Source organism: Camellia sinensis, chromosome 4 (genome assembly GCF_055761805.1).
Source record: "Camellia sinensis isolate YWXY chromosome 4, ASM5576180v1, whole genome shotgun sequence".
NCBI classification, from domain to species: Eukaryota; Viridiplantae; Streptophyta; class Magnoliopsida; order Ericales; family Theaceae; genus Camellia; species Camellia sinensis.
Window position 1 is genome coordinate 120,246,062 of NC_138964.1, and position 17,116 is coordinate 120,263,177.

Consider the following 17,116-nt stretch of genomic DNA (forward strand, 5'->3'; position numbering starts at 1 on the left):
TAACTTCTAGAACCATTGAAGCACAATTTGTATATTATTATGTTGAAAACTTTGAATAATAAAATGAGCTCAAAATATTTGTCAATGATCAAAATCAATACGACTTTAAATTTGAATAACCTTAGGGCTAACATAATCCATTCATCAATTTTAAAGAATTAAAAATCAATTTTATCTTTTCTCCAAATTTTATAACTAGGGTTTTCGTAAATTTGGAGCTTTTACCCTAAATCGAGTTAAATGTTATTTCCCAACTAAAATCTTCACAATCCATAGCCATTAATAGAAATCTTAAGAAAATGTAGAGAAAATTTTATTTTTGAAACAAAATCCAATTTTGTAGGCTCAAACTTTAAATTATAGCATCAATGTCATAATAGCACCATATAAACATCCTCGGAATAAATAGATACAAGATTAAAAATAATCCTACCTCAAAGACAGAAGTAGAGAAGTTAGATTAAGAAGATTCCTTCAAAACATCCAAAATCCAATCGGTCAAAATATTGATCTTCACTTGTTCTTCAACTTTAATGCAAGATCTATGGTGGATTCTTGGTGAAAAATAGATAAATCGAGGTTTAGAGGTCTAGGGTTTCAAGTATGGAGGAAAGGGAGAAAAGAGAGAAAGAAAGAATGAAAAGTTTAGGCCAAAAAGTGACTTTAAAGTGTCTGACTTCGAACAGACCACTCGAGTGGTCAAAGCTTGGCTCGAGCAATGAAATTAAGCTCCCAAAATCTTAGAATCCCTCACAAACCGCTCGAGCGGTCAAAAGTTCACTCGAGCGGACTTACTTCCAATATAGGTACTCAAATTTCAAATAGGCATAACTCCCTCGTTCGGACTCCATTTTAGGTTGTTCTTGTGTCCAAATCGAAGCCCCGGAAACAAGATTTCCAATGGTTATAGCCTCACATCCAAATTCAAAGTGTGGAGAGATAAAAAATTAAAATATTTAAGACTGCTCGTGGGACAATTATCCAAATCAATGTTTTTGGTTCAATCCTACCTTACCATTGTGATATCACCCAAATCAATACTCTAAAATCAATCAAAGAGGCTTCAAGTACAATAATAAGAGAGTCCAAAAGAAATCCTACTAATCCAAGGAGTATGAAAAGTTACAATGCTGCTCATCGACTATTTTCAAATCATCATCGATCTTACAGTGTTACTCCACATAGCTCATTAGACTGCTTATATCAGTGGGGGGGTTTCTTGGTCAGGGACTGTCTGAGCTTACGGGTTGGGTGAGGGGCTAATTTGAAGGATGCAACTGCTAGTTGTTCATTGCAATCGTCGATTTCGTTGTAGGGTGCCTAATATCTGCTGGCATACTCCATCAAGCTTTCATTTTCGTTCTTCTTCATCGTAAGGAGCACGTCCACCTCTTTTGGTGCTCAACTATTAGTGATAAAGTGTGAGATGAATACCTGCTACAACTGTCTCCAATCGTTGATGGATCAAGCCTTTATCTTGTAGTACCGTCTGAGGGGCATTTCTCACAGACTGGAAGAGAATATTCTACACATGATTGGCCCATTGTTGCTCCATAAGGTCATGGCTTGCTTATAATGTTGTATGTGGTTAGTCGGGTTTCTTTTACTATCATACAGGTTGAACTTTGGAAGAGCGAATCTCTTCTGTCAGTCAACACTATCGATGGCTTTGGAGAAATGAGAGGTCATTTCTCTTGAAAAAAACTTCTTTCGAATTGGTTTTGGGCTTCCTCTAGTAGGTTGATCACGCCAGCTCCTTAGGTCATTTTTTGGGGGGTCAAGAGAACCATTCTGATTGGTCTAACGCCTCTTCCATATTCGGCTAGGGTGGCTGTTGTCCTTTTTTTATCAGACACTTTGCCTCTCATGTGTCTTTCTTCAATCCTCCTTTCTTTAGGCTTACTATAGTACTTCCTTCAGGGTCTCAATTTAGGCAGTGAGTTGATCTACTAATTAGTTCCACCGATTATTTTCTGTTAGGGGGTTATACCTACCGAGTCTTCTGGTAGCACTTCGAAATCATGGCCAAAGTTTTGACCAAGCGTATTCCCAATCAGAGTGTGCTAATGATCACTTGGTATCCCTTCTAAAGAATGATGGACAATCATATTCTCATCGTTCCCATAGACGGTGCCAATTATGGAAAGTGGGATTATCTCCATAAGGAAAGCGAGATGATGTGCCCAACCTTTGCACTCTGTAAAGAGAAATCAAACGTCAGTGATCACTCCTGACCAAGGTAAGTTGGGAGAACCCTTTAACGATCAAGTCAGTACACTGATTAGCTATAGGGGTGTGCGCGGTGCGGTTCGGGCGGTTTGAGAGTAAAATTACGAACCGAATGACAGGTTAGCGGATTAGCAGATTGACAAATTGCGGTTTGGGTGGTTTTTGGCAGATTGGCGGATTGAAGAATATTCTAACTAATTATCACACATTTGCATAATATATAACACTAATTTGTATAATATTTTTTAGATATATAAAACAAAGTAATTTTACATAATATGTTTCATATATATAACCACTAATTTGTAATAAATTTCATATCATAAATCTCTCTTACACTCATTTTTACATTGATATTTCATTAGAAGTTAAAAAATATATATGTATTAACTATAGCAAAGCGAAGCGGTTTGGTTGGCGGATTATAAATTTTAAATTTTAAGCCCACGGTTAGCGGTTAGAATGGCATGGATTGATGCAAATAGATGCAATTTTAGCGGATTAGGCAGTATTTTGCACAGCCCTAGCCATAACACATAAATATTTAAGGGTAAATTACAAATACACCCTCTGAGGTTTGATTAAAATACAAATCACCCTTAAGATTTTTAATTTCATTACAAATCACCCCCTTTATTAATAAATCATCAAGTCAATTAACAATTTTTAATGATGTTAGAAATATGTTTCAATTAATAATTTAAGTAATTTTATTATGGCATAGGAGAGCAATTATAAATTTTATTTTTTTAGTTAATTCTGTTAAATAAAAAATTCTAACAAAGGGGTATTTATAATTTTCCAAACCACAGAGACAATCTGTACTTTAAGCAAATCTCAGGGAGTGTATTTGTAATTTACCCAATATTTAAAAGGGAAATATTTATGAAGTAGAAGTTAATCTAGATTTAGTAGAATTGGAATTTGTTACCATTGTTTTTTATGCTTTGCTTGCTTACCTATTTATATTTATTCTGGCTCAAATCTCATCTATTGGATCTTGTTTTAATTGAAGGGTTCTGCCCATACTTGGCTTTGGTCGGCCAACTTGCCGAGTTGCCCTTGTCCTTCATCATTGGATCTCTGTCGCATAAACAGCATGGATGATGTCAAACGTTAGTGGTTAGCTTGCCGAGTCCGTAGGATCAATTTGATCAGACGGCTCCGCCTCCTGCTAGGCCCAGCCTATGCCTTAGTCTTGTCTATTATACGCTTGTCACTGTTGGATGATACCTAATCCGACGTCTCTCTTTTATTTTACAGATTTGCCTTCTAGAAGGTTATATTTTATATTTGTTTGTCTCCCCACCCGCCTTGATTGGATGCCAAGTTGTTGCCAGTTGTCTTTTGTCAGCTTCAAGGGACAAGTTTGGACTTTCCACTTTCTATTTTGGGCTAGCGTGATTGGATTTGGGCTTGGGTTCATGTTTTTTTCCCTCCACAATTTTAAAAACATTTATCGATCTAGTTTGACATCACTTATAAGTTATTTTTTATGATTATAACTTTTAGGTTATTAGCTTAAAAGATTTAAAATATGTTATGAATATGTTTGATGCAATTTTTTTATAATCTGTAAGAAAATTTAAACATGTTTAGTTAAATAAGTTGTCACATAGCTTTTTTGTTGTACTAATTTTCCAAGATGTCCTAAAAATTATAATTAAGGCAATAGAGATGAAGAACCTTTGTCTATATATATATATATAAAGGTTTCAAATAAGCTAAAAAGTTATAAATTATAGCTTTAAAAAATCTAATAATTTGAAATTACAATCAAACACCATTAGTCAATTTTTTAATTAAATAAAATAACTTATAAATACTGCTAAACGAAATCATTAATTTTTATAGTATTTTTCAAATAATAAACCTACTTGAAAATGAAAAATTCACATGGGAATAGAGGTTTTTATATGCCCTTTATCTAAATCCACTTCCCAACACATGAAACAATATCTTTTTTTTCTAGAATTGACTGCAGAGATATATTTGTGTTTGTTGTCTTTATAATGAAAGGAAAGGAGAAGCAATGTGAATAGCGAAATGTTATATAAATTAATAAATATTGTAATATTCTTATTAAGAGCAGTGGTATGTAGGGATAAATTTTAGAATTTGAAACAAGATAATGAATAATATTTTAGGAATAACTTATGCAAGTAAAAAATTACAAAACTTATACAAAAATCTTGGTTTTTAAAAGTTTTTGTTTTATTAAAGTGAAAAATATTATGAAAACTAAAACAAATTGAAAGGAAAAAGGAAATTTATTTTGTTTTTAGTTTATAATGAAAAAGAAAAAATGATCAAATGTGAAATAAGAGAAAATTTTATTTTCTTGTAAGATGAATTCTTTGCAGAAAGTTATAAGAAAAAAGAAATGAGATAATAGTTCATTATTTCATGAGAAAAGAAAATTTTCATGTATTTTTTGCAAAAAAATTGAAAACAAAGTTACTATGTTGATATGGATTATGCAAAAGATTTAAGTTTGTTGCATTTTTTACCGCTCTATTGAACTTTCATCTCAACTAAGACTGCAAACGAATCGAGTTATTCATGAAATAGTTCAAGCTTGGTTCATTTAAAGTTTGTTTAAGTTCGGCTTGTTTGCTAAACAAACGAGCTTAATCTCAATTTTTAGGAATGTTTTTAATTAGAGTGAATTAATGTAAAAGAGAAAAAAGAAGAACAAGAAGAAGATCAATAGCTACAGAGTAAGAGGAGACTTTTATGCCAAATCATGTTATTTTGAAGGGTAAATTACACTTTGCACTCTTGCACTTCATACCAAATCTCATTTTGGTCCCTACACATGAAATCGTCTACATATGAAATTGTGACAGTCAACTCCTTATACTTTTGTCAAATCGTACTTTGATCCCCACACAAATATCAACATCTATCTTTTATTACTTCATTGTTTAAATCTTTAATAAAATCCAGTCATGTGAAGAATATGACTATGAAATGAGGATAAGAGGGAGAAAAAAAAAAACCATCCTCATTTCCTACCAATACACACTTTGTCCTACGTAATAAGCACGTGAGAGATATATAATACAATATATGTATCATATGCTAAAAATTGGGACAAATAAGTAAGAAAATAGAGCTTTTGCAATAAAAAAGGTACCAGAAGGATTCGAAAAGAAAGGAAAATGAATAGACAAAAGTTGTGTTATGTGGAAAATAGAGTTTCGTGATTCTAATTTCTGTAAAACTCTAGTTCAACTTGTTAATCGTTCACAATCTGCATTTTGTTTTATCATAATATAATCACAATTTGATATAAATTTGGGACGAAATATGTATAGGCAAAAAATGGGGGTGACTTTCCTCTTTTGCCCTCATTTCATAGTCATATCTTTGTCACATTACTGATTTATGTTAAAGACTTAGAGAGTTGACTGACACGATTTTATGTATAGGAGCTGAAGTGGGATTTAGTGCGAAATGTAGGAGTGCAAAGTATAATTCATCCTTCAAAATAACATGATTTGGCATTAAAAAAAATAAAATAAAATCCCCCTCTTACTCTGCAGCTACTAATCTTTTTCTCCTTCTCTTTTACATTAATGCACTCTGATTAAAAAATTCTTAAATTTTTTGGTACTTGACTTTTTAAAATTAGGTCATATTTCTTGACTTTTTAAATTAATCTCAACTCGAAATTCACAAAAACCAAAATATAAGCTAATTTTTATAATAAAAAAAAATTATAAAATTTTCATCTTTAATGAACTTTTTCAAAATTAACTCAATTCTTTTTAATTTAATATTAGAATCATCAAGTTGAGATGAGCTTAAAAAGATTTTAAAAAATCAAAGTATTAAAAAACATAAAAAAATAAATTTAAAAAATAAATAAATTGACTTTTTAGATTGAGGAATGTTAGTAACCCTACAATTTAAAACTCACAATTCACCACCTGTAATGACATGGCAAACGAGTTGCGTCTTATATGATTGAATTTATGAGCAATCAAATATTGACATGTAACATGTTATGTCTACGTAAATGAAGAGGGTGTTTGGAAAGTGGCTATTTAAGTTAGTATTTTAGTTTTTTACAAAAAAATATGTAAAAAAGTGAAGAGAGTGATGTGATTGGGTGTTTTGACTTTTTTATTATTTTACCCACAAAGCCACTACCCCAACCGGGGCGTAAGAAGGGTTTATTGGTGATACGTCTATGTCTATAGCAGAATATGACATTAGGTTTAAGGATATGATTAATGAAATTGTTTTGTGAGAAAGATAAATTATTATTTTAAATATATATATTTTTTATTTTTATCCTATTGTCGCTGGAAAAGTCGTAAGGAAAATGGTTAAAAAAGTCGTAAATGGCCACAACTGATGGTGGTAATAATATAGATAAATAAACAAATTAGGTAGACAGATAGATGATATGTAGACAAATAAGGGAATGACTCGTGGGTACATAGGTGGATAAATAGATGATACTTAGACAAATAGGTGACCAGATAGATAACATGGGTAGATAGGTAATATGTAGACAAATAAGGGAATGACTCGTGGGTACATAGGTGGATAAATAGATGATACTTAGACAAATAGGTGACCAAATAGATAACATGGGTAGATAGGTAGACAGATAGGTGACGTGAACATATGAGAATAATAGTCTTTTAAATTATTGTCTTTTTGACCCCTAAAAAAATAAAATTTGGAGTTATTTGTCTCAAAAAATTTTAAATTAAACTCATGACCAAAGTGCTCAACTAAAAAAAGTGATTTAAAATTCTTTTTTAAGTGTCTCAATTCCTTTAAACTGTGTTTGGTTGGGGGATTTGAAAAAGAATTTGAAAAGCAAAAGAGAAAAAATGTGTGAAATTAGATGAAATATATTTTACCTACTTTTTTCATTTCCCTTTGCAAATTTCCTAACCAAACACAGTATAGTTTTAGCTAGATAAAGAGCCTTCAAAGAGATAGATATGGAGTGACAACCGTTGATTAAGATATCCATTACACACACAAGGGATTACTTCATTGATTCAATTGATTACATGTAGTAGTATCTAAACATATTCTTTTCCTTCCAACAGGATCAAGGAAAGCTAGCTGAGCTTGGGTTGGTCTAAGAACATGATGTGCACATGCTCAAGTTGCTACACTTGCTTTAGAATTTTAAAACTCTAAGCCAATCATTATGGGCCCCTCCCTTTTAAAGGGCAGTGTAAAAAAGATTAGATCAAAAGGTGCTGGTGAAAGTGAGTGAGAAAAAAAAAATTAAGATGATAGCATGAGCATTGACTTGGCACATAAAAAAGAGAAAATCTTGGGTGATCTTTTTATCCATTTTTCTTGGATTGTGCAAATTTTGAGGGTTAAAAAAGGAAGTCGGCTTCTGTCCCATCAATCATATAAATGAACAAATTTGATTTTGGGGTGATTCTACTTATACTATTGTTTTATCTCTTTACACTCTCTATATGAGTTTTTTTTTTTCTTCCCAATTTTGTCCATGTATAAAATTACTTTTAAGAATAAAACACTAAAATTAAACATATTTTGTTATCTCTTTACACCCCTTGGTCTTCAATCCCTACCCCTCTTTTTCTTTTCTTAGTTTTTCTTTTATCTTACACATCTCTTTTCAAAAAGTGAGAATCATAATATTTTGATCATTAAAGAAAGCAATGGATGAAGAAACTGTGGTGAAGGACCATCAAAAAAGTGAAATTGTGAGTTTTTTATTTATTTGGTAGGTTTTTGTTTCGTTTTTCTAGACTTGTGTTCGACTTTCGTTCGGTGGTTCGAAATCGAACAAAATAAAATAGTTCGACATCACATTGCTGGAAAAAAAAAATATAAGTCTGGTAACCAACTACCAAATACAAGATACATTTCCAGTAACCCCAAACCAAATTTTTTTAATTTGTTCGGCTTCTCATTACCATGTATTTTCAGTTTCATTTGTTTATATTTTTTATTTTTTTGTTTGGAAAGATTATACTTATACTCATTGTGGTTCGAAATCGAACAAAATAAAATAGTTCGACATCACATTGCTGGAAAAAAAAAATATAAGTCTGGTAACCAACTACCAAATACAAGATACATTTCCAGTAACCCCAAACCAAATTTTTTTAATTTGTTCGGCTTCTCATTACCATGTATTTTCAGTTTCATTTGTTTATATTTTTTATTTTTTTGTTTGGAAAGATTATACTTATACTCATTGCAACAATGCAAGTACTGCTATATTAGTGGACTCTAGTTATGAATTCATTACTTATGAGGTTTGTTAAGTTTTTTTTTATGAATACGATTTTTATTTTTATTTTTAATTTGTATTGAGTTTATTAATAATTTGACGTATAAATATATTTATTATCTTTAGATTTTTAGTAGTCGTGAAGCATTAATTAAATGGGCTTTTGATGTTGGGAAAAAGACTGGATTTGTCATTGTTATAAAGACATCAGATGCGGGAGACAATGGCAGAAAACCAAGACATACATTTGCTTGTAAAAGATGTGGTTACTATAGAGATAACAGGAAGATCAATGGAGAATAATTGAGATTGACAGATTCTAAAAAGTGTGGATGTCTATTTCTATTAAGGGAGAAAAATTACCTACAAATTATCAAAACGAATTGTGATAACATGTTTCATTGATGGATACAAACAATGACAGATTTTATAGATACTTTATGGATATTCGTACACTTAATGTTTTTATTAATGATTTTATGGATGCGTGTTTGATTTATGAATTTTTTTATGAATGCTTCAAGGAAAAACTAAATCTTTCAATGTACAGCAACGGAGGCCTAGGCAACTCTATTGTAGTTTGGCAACATGACACTAGAGTAATTCCATTTGTATAACAATGTATCACTGAATATGCACTTCACAAATGGCCTAAATCAATCTCTTGTTATTATCTAATTGGACAGAAATATAATGCTGGGAAAAAAAATATTGTCCGGTAACATGGCACTGGAGTAATTCAAATTAATTAGCATTGTATTACCGAACAGGCCCACCACAAATTAAAAAATCATTTTTTGGAAAAAAAGTGTCTCTATAAATGTATAGTAACAAAATGCTGGAGAGATTTTTTCCGGCAGCATAATATCGGAATAATGTAACTTGTTTAGCACTGTGTTATCAAAATTAGTGGTATAAAGAGATGAAATAGTTAATTTAGGATTAGTTTTGGTAATATATTGGGGGTGTAATGAGAATTACATTTTTTTTAATGGTGTAATGAAATGGAGAGTATAAAGAGATTAAATAGTAGTATAAGTAGAATCACCCTTGATTTTGTTCACATATTTTTAAAATGTGTCAATAAAATATATTTTTTAATTAATTTAATATAATGAAATTTATAACGTTCAAAGAGATTAATATATTACATCTTCTACATTAATATAAATTAGAGAAACATTTTAGATTTTATATAATGCATCTTCTCTACTTCTGGAGAGGTAAATGAGACCCAGGAGATCACGTGTCCCACTCAATTTTTGAAAAATTATGCTTATGCCTCTAATAAAAAAAAATATATTTCAAATTAATCTTTTAAAGTTATGTTCTGAAATTTTATATCACTATTTTCTTTACCTTTTTTCTTTTTAAAAAAAATCTGTTTAATTTGTCACTTTAAATATTTAATCATCCTAAAAAAAATTATATATTTTATATTAGAGAAATGTTACATGTCACCAATATTTTGTCACTATTTTATATCACATCTTACATGAATACTTATTTAAAGATAATTATTACACAGTTAATGATAACTAATAATATATTACCATTAAATTGAGTGATTCAAAATGACAAAAAAAACAAGTGATATATAAAAGTCCCTGTGTATTTTTATTCACATTTCTCTCACTTCTTTCTCTATCACGCTCTATATTTCTTTTTGTGCGTATCTTAATATAATTTTGCTCTCATATTTTATGAAGGCATATGATTATTTTTAAAATCGTGATGATTATCATACATAAAATTAAATTAATAAAAATAAATATAATAATCAGTTAATTTGAGCTTATATTTAAATATACATTTAGCAATCGTACTAATTTTTAGTCTTTCAATCAAATAAAAATTAAGTCAAGTTAGGTTGTGATTTTTGTTAAGATTTCAATTCAATGGTGTCCCTTCTAAATCAAAATCCTAACTCTACCACCATCTATACTAATATAAATTAGACAAGTCATTTGGAAAAGAAATTTATAGTCAAATTTTTATATAGATACACACATATGTGTGTCTATATATATATATATATATATAAGATCTTATTATACACAATTTATGATTAGAATTATAATCACTCTAAAATTTTAGGGTAAATTGTCAACAGGTCTTAATAGTTGGATTTAATTCTCATTAAATTCTATTAATTCATCATTAAAAATTAGTCTTATCAGAATCGTTGCTAAAAAGTTTTTTTTTTTTAACGATTTTGTAAATATGTTGCCAAAAATTGACAATTAGCGACGTTTTTATGTCATGAATTTTTCAAACCGTCATTAAAAACTAAAAATTATTGACTTTAAAAAAAATTAAAAATATAGAAGTCACCAATTGTCATAGGACTATTAGGCAATAAATTCACCTATTGGGATATGCACGTAAATCTCTCAAAATTTTATAAAATGAATAAATTAAATTGACCTGTCTTAAAGTTTGAAAAAAAAAAAAAAACATGTCCCACAATTTTGGAATAATTATACTAAGATCCCTTAAGGTTCAATTCATCTAACACTCTCACTATTCATTAATAATTAGTTAGTTATAAGGATGAAAAAAAAGATAATCTCATATTTCCTTACACTAAAATATATATATATATATATATATTATTTCTCATTATAAACTCACACTATTTACATTAATTTAGATCACTTTAATTTTATTAAAAAAATATTAATATAATTATATTAAAATTATAAAATTACTTATATTTTCTCTATAGCTGATGGCAGGTAGCGCAATTTACTCGTATAAAATTTAAAATTTTAGTACAATTTGAATGGTTTTATCAAACCCGAGTCCGTATTGAAATTTTGATAATTGTATGATCAATTTTAACTTTAATTTTTTTATCAAAAATATTTTGAAGCTTTAAAAGAGTTTTAGGAGTGAGTCTCATTGTATTGATGTGATATTTTGACTTTTTTTTTTTTACTCTTATTATATTATTAAAATTCTTTTTAGAGTTCAAAATTTAAGGGTCTCTATTATTTTTTTTTGGTAGGGTGGTGTGGGTAGATCATCCACGTGGTGAATTGGAGAGACAGAGAATGGGAGAGGAGGAGGTGGGGGGCCTATGGAGGACCTTAATAATAAGGTGATCATGCTTGACAGTGGAGAAGCGTGCACATAAACAGTGAAATCCTGTACATTCCTTTAGTAGGCCCTTCAATCATAAGAAAGAATAGATAAGCCTTGGCAAGATACAAATTCCACTCAACTTGCCCACATGGACTACAAAAAGCCTAGGCACAGCTGGCTGTGCTTTTGGTCCACCTCATTTTTTAACTCTCTGTTTTTACTTTCTTTCTTACCCCTCTTTACAAAAATAAATAAATGCAATTGTGATATCACCTTATTTTAATTAGAATTTATTTTAAAAAATGATAAATTATAAATACATCATTAAAATTTACTTAAAATATAAATTAATTTTCATCCTTTTTATTAATAAATTATCAAGTAAATTAATAATATCAAAAAAAAATCAATTAATAATTCAGGTATTTTATTATTGTATAGGATAGCAATTAGAAATTTTATTTTTTCAGATAATTTTGTTAAATAAAAAATCCCAACAATGAAGTATCTGTAATTTTTCAAGCCACAGGAAATAATTTGTATTTTAAGCAAATCTTAAAAAGTATATTTGTAATTTAACCCCCAAAAAAACGATAAAGATGAAAAGTATAATTAACCCATTAACGTTTGTGTCAAAATGAAGTTGTTTTGTGTAATTTGTCTAAGCTGTTTGGAGCATCTCCATTCAAACCTTCAAAATTTGGTGTGTCAAATTTTTTTAAAGGCTTAAGTGGCAAACTGGCATATGTCAATTTAATATAGAAACTTTTTACCCGGTATGTCAAATCTATTATTCTATTATTTTTTAAAAATAAAATTATTTTATTGGATGGACTCAACATTTGACATTAACATGTAGAATTTCACATGTGGAGTTTATGCCAAATGCCAACTCGGCATTTGGCATATCAAGTGGAGTTGATGCTTGATGCCAAAATATGAATGTTAGAGTGTCACATTATATTTGAAATATCAGGTTGCTTTTTCTTCTTTTTTTAATTTGTTCTGGGAGTTTGTACTAGTCTATTTGGTGTAACTTTTACTTACAATTTATTAGATAGAATTAACTTAAATAAACTTAACAAAACTGGAATCGGGACTTTTGGCCTTGTGGTTGTGTAGCACCACTTTGTGGTGTGAAATTTCAGGCTCAACTTCTATGAAGAGGAATCTGATATCCTTTGTGTTTTCCTACTGATTGACCCAAAAAAAAAAAAAAAATTAACAAAACTAATGATCTAAAAGTTGAAGAAGTGTTTTTAGCTTCTACACTTTGATTATTAACTTTTAGCTTACAATAAATTAGACCAAACAATACAACTTTTGTTTATAATTTATGAAACGATAAAAAACAATTTTTAGTCCCTTAAGTATGCATTGTTTTTCATTTTAGTTCTTTAAGTTTTAATTTTGTCATTTTGGTCCTTAAAGTTGTCAATTTGAGTCAATTTAGTCATAGGTTTATCATTTGTTAATAGAAATATGAATAAAAGACAATTTTGGTTTTGTCCCTCAAGTTTCTAATTTTGTCATTTTTGTCCTCAAAATCATCAATTTGAGCTAGCACCAAATTAACTACTTTAAGAACCAAAACGACAAAATTTAAAAATTGAGGACTAAAATAACAAGAAATGCGTACTTTAAGGATCAAAATCGGCTTTTAGTCATATTTCCGTTAATAGACGTTAAATCTAGGATCAAATTGACAACTTTAATGACCAAAATGATAACTTAAGGAACTCAAATGACAAAAAACGTATAAGTTAAGGATTAAAATTGTCTTTTATCCTTCATGAAATAAAAATAACTTAAATAAATAAAAAATAATTATTTTTTAAAAACTAAGGTGGAGGTTTTTTACTTTTTTCTAGCTACTTATTAACTTCAAGTTTGGAACATGCTGGATTCTCCATCTTTTTCAAACTTATAAATAACAACTTTGTTACAAAGGCCAACCATGTCACTAAAAAGATTATCAACTAGACACATGGATGTGAGTCTTCATAGAGCTTGGGCCCAAGGAATTTTCAATTAATTTAAACCATGTTTTGATATTTAGGAGAGACAATAAAATAAATGATTTGTTAAAAAAAATAAAAGAAAAGAAAAGAGAGAGAGAGAAGATTGTAATTTCTCTCCCTTTTTTTTAATTAAGTTGGAGAGAAAATAAAATAAAATCAAAATTTTCTCCAATCTTATTTGGGTAGAGTGCATAAAAAAATCTTGCAAATTATATTACCAAAATAATCTTTTATATTTTTATTTCTTTCATATCTAAAACAATTTTGGTATCATATAAATTTTAGTAAGCAATCCATTTCTTTTGTCTCTTAATCTCTTCAATTTTAGAGTGATTCGGAAAATGAGTTGTAAGAGAAACTAATCTCTATCGATCTCTTCCCATTTCTCCCCAATTTTTCTCATCTTTAGTAATCTAAACAAGTGATCATAACCAAGAAAAATTGATTTGTTTACTTCTCTCTAAATCACTTAATCTGAACAGAATGTTAAGGACTTACAACATTAATTGGCTCCTATATAAGAATTCAATTTAACTAATTTAAGTACACAATCAAAATTAAAGAGTCCTTATAATTCATGCAAATTGATTAATAATTTTACTTCTAAAATGCTTGAAGAGTAATATTTAACTGCTATTTTATAATAGTTGATTCAATTTTTATTTGGTGTTATAAATTTAAATCGTTTTCCCTTAAATTTTAGATTGAATGATGCTTCTTATTGTTGTAAAATGAATTTTGTTAAATTATAAGCAATAAGATCATATATTTGCCTTTTTTAATTCATGTAAGGAATTCTTTATGTCACTACAACAATTTACACTTTTGGCGACCAAATTTGGCGACTAAAACGAATTTTGTTGCCAAAAGTGACACTTTAGGCGACTAAACAATATATTAGTCAGTGTTGGTTTAGGGTATAGCTACTAAATTTTTTTGGTCGAGATATATTACTTATTGGCGACTAAAACAAACTTTAGTTGCTAAATATTCAGCAATAGGCGACTTAAAAAAAAAATATTAGTCATCATTAGTCTACATTTTAGGCTAGTAAATTTTTGTTAGTCATCATATAATATTTTTTGCCGACAAAAGGAAATTTAGTCACCAAATAACAGTCATATTTCTATGGTTACTCTTTGGTGACCAAACAATTTTGTCAGCAAATATTAGGTTTTCGTGACTGAAAAAAAATTAGTCGTGGTATATTCATTTTTTCTGACCAAAAGAAAATTATTCACCAAATTAATACTTTTCACGACTAATATTTTAGTCGCCGTTGATTAAGCTTTAGCTACAAAAAGTTTTAGATGCTAATTATTAAGATTTGCCAACAAAAAATCATTTTTGTCGCTCAAGGTGTAAAAATTTTAGAGGAAAATCATTTAATATCGGTGCTCGCCCCTGTTCTCTATTTAGACAAAACAAATTGTTCTCTCTCTCACAGAGATTCTTCTTCACCACCAAACCTCACCCCATCTCACCTTAACGCAAACCATCGTCGCTCACCGTACGTTGCACATCGCCACCGCCACCCCTACTGTCGCAAATCACCGCTACTGTCCATGTTCTCTCTCTCTCTCTCTCTCTCTCTCTCTCTCTTGCTCGAGCTATCCCTCTCTCTCAGTCTCTCTATCTATTTATCTCTCTCTCTCTCTCTTCCTCTATTTCCCCAATTTTGACTGTTGCTCTAGGGTTTTATATGCTTGATTCAGTTTAATTTTTTGTTGATTTTTGAAATGGGTTTGGTTGTTGTGGTTTGATTTCTAAAGTTATATGGGTTTGATCTCCTAAATGTGGTTTTGATTTTAGTGATTTGATACATTTCCCCCACTTTTTCCTTTCTTTTTCATTAGTTTCAAAGCCTTAATCCATTGATTGTGTATGTATTTGCATGTATGGTAACTCCTTGATTGTGTATGTATTCAAAGCCCTAATCCATTATTTCAAAGCATTGAGGTGTTTGACAATAAGAATTTTTGATGGCACACCTGCACAGGTAGGTTGGGAGTTAAAGTCAAAAACATCTTAAACTTAGTTGAAAAAAAAAAAAAAAAAAAAAAAAAACAGCCTCCAAGCCACTGTACAAATGTCACAGGAAACTTCCTCATAAAAATGGAACCTGTGGGAGCAGACGTCATGTAATTAGAACACATAGGTTGGGAGTTAAAGTCAAAAACGCCTTAAACTTAATCGAAAAAGAGCATTCGGAGGGCAAAAATGCAAAACAATTCCCGAACCACTGTAAGGATGTCACGGGCAGCTTCCTCATGACAAATAAGACCTATGGGGACAGACGACATGTAATTAGCACACTTAGGTTGGGATTTAGAGTCAAAAACGCCTTAAACTTAATCAAAAAAAGGTGTTCGGGTAGCGAAAACGCCTTAAACTTCACATCTATAGCTGTAAACATTGCCTTACAACTGTGCATTTTGAGTCCGGTACTATGAACACTTGTAATGTTTTAAGTGTGTGTTTTTTGGGACATTCATACAAGTAAATTTATCAGTGTTTTGGGATCTCAATGGTTATAATCTGTATGGCATTTTGCATTCTTCAAGTCAAGTCTGATTTTATTCACTCATCATGTACATAAACAAAACTCTAAATATCTAATTAATTGTTTCACTATGTATTCACTGATATTCACTGATTTAGATCTTTTTAGTTAACACTTTAACCTAGTCTAAGAGTATAATGGAAAAAGTACTGAAGAATGTGAACAGTTTAATTTACTCATCATAACCTCTGATGTTTTTGCCTCAGAGTATCAAGTTCTACATGCATTTCTAGTACTAATGGGTGCAAAAAAATTTGTAGATGGCTTTTGAAATGGATTTGTGGATATTTCGTTTTTGTGTACGGATGACAATTTACACTTTTGTACAATCAGCCTATTTTGTCATCATCTGCTTTTGTATGGATTAGTATTAATCGTACAGATCATTTTTGGCATGGTATATAATACCTTTGGAGTGCTATATAGATTACCGTTTTCATGGTACAAATTACCATGGTTATAACGATTTCGATCTAGACTCGACCTATTTCTTACTTTTGAATCCAGGAATCCATATCCTTAACTATTGTTCATTTCATTTTCATTTTGTTGCTAGTTGAGTTTGGTTGTTTTAGAGTTATTGTTGTATTTGGAACAAGTTAGGAGTTAGTTTTTCAAATGAGTTATTGTCCAAATTTTTTCTTGTTTACTGGAGCGATCTTTCTTACACTTGAGCGGTGTTTTACAGTCTACAAAACTTCTGGAAGTAGAGGATCTTCGCTCGAGCGGTCTTTTGCAAGTCTAAGTTTCTGGGAGAAGTCATTGTGTGCTCGAACCGTGTTTTTGGTCACTCGAGCGGTGTTTTGGTCGCTCAAGCGGTCTGTGCGTATATTAGTTCGGGAAAAGGGTTTTCTGAATCACTTCTCACTTTCTCTCTCTCTCTCTAAAACATTTCAAAACCCTAGTTATTTACTCTCTCTGTCTCTCTCTCTCTCTCTCTCTCTCTCTCTCTCTCTCTCTCTTGTT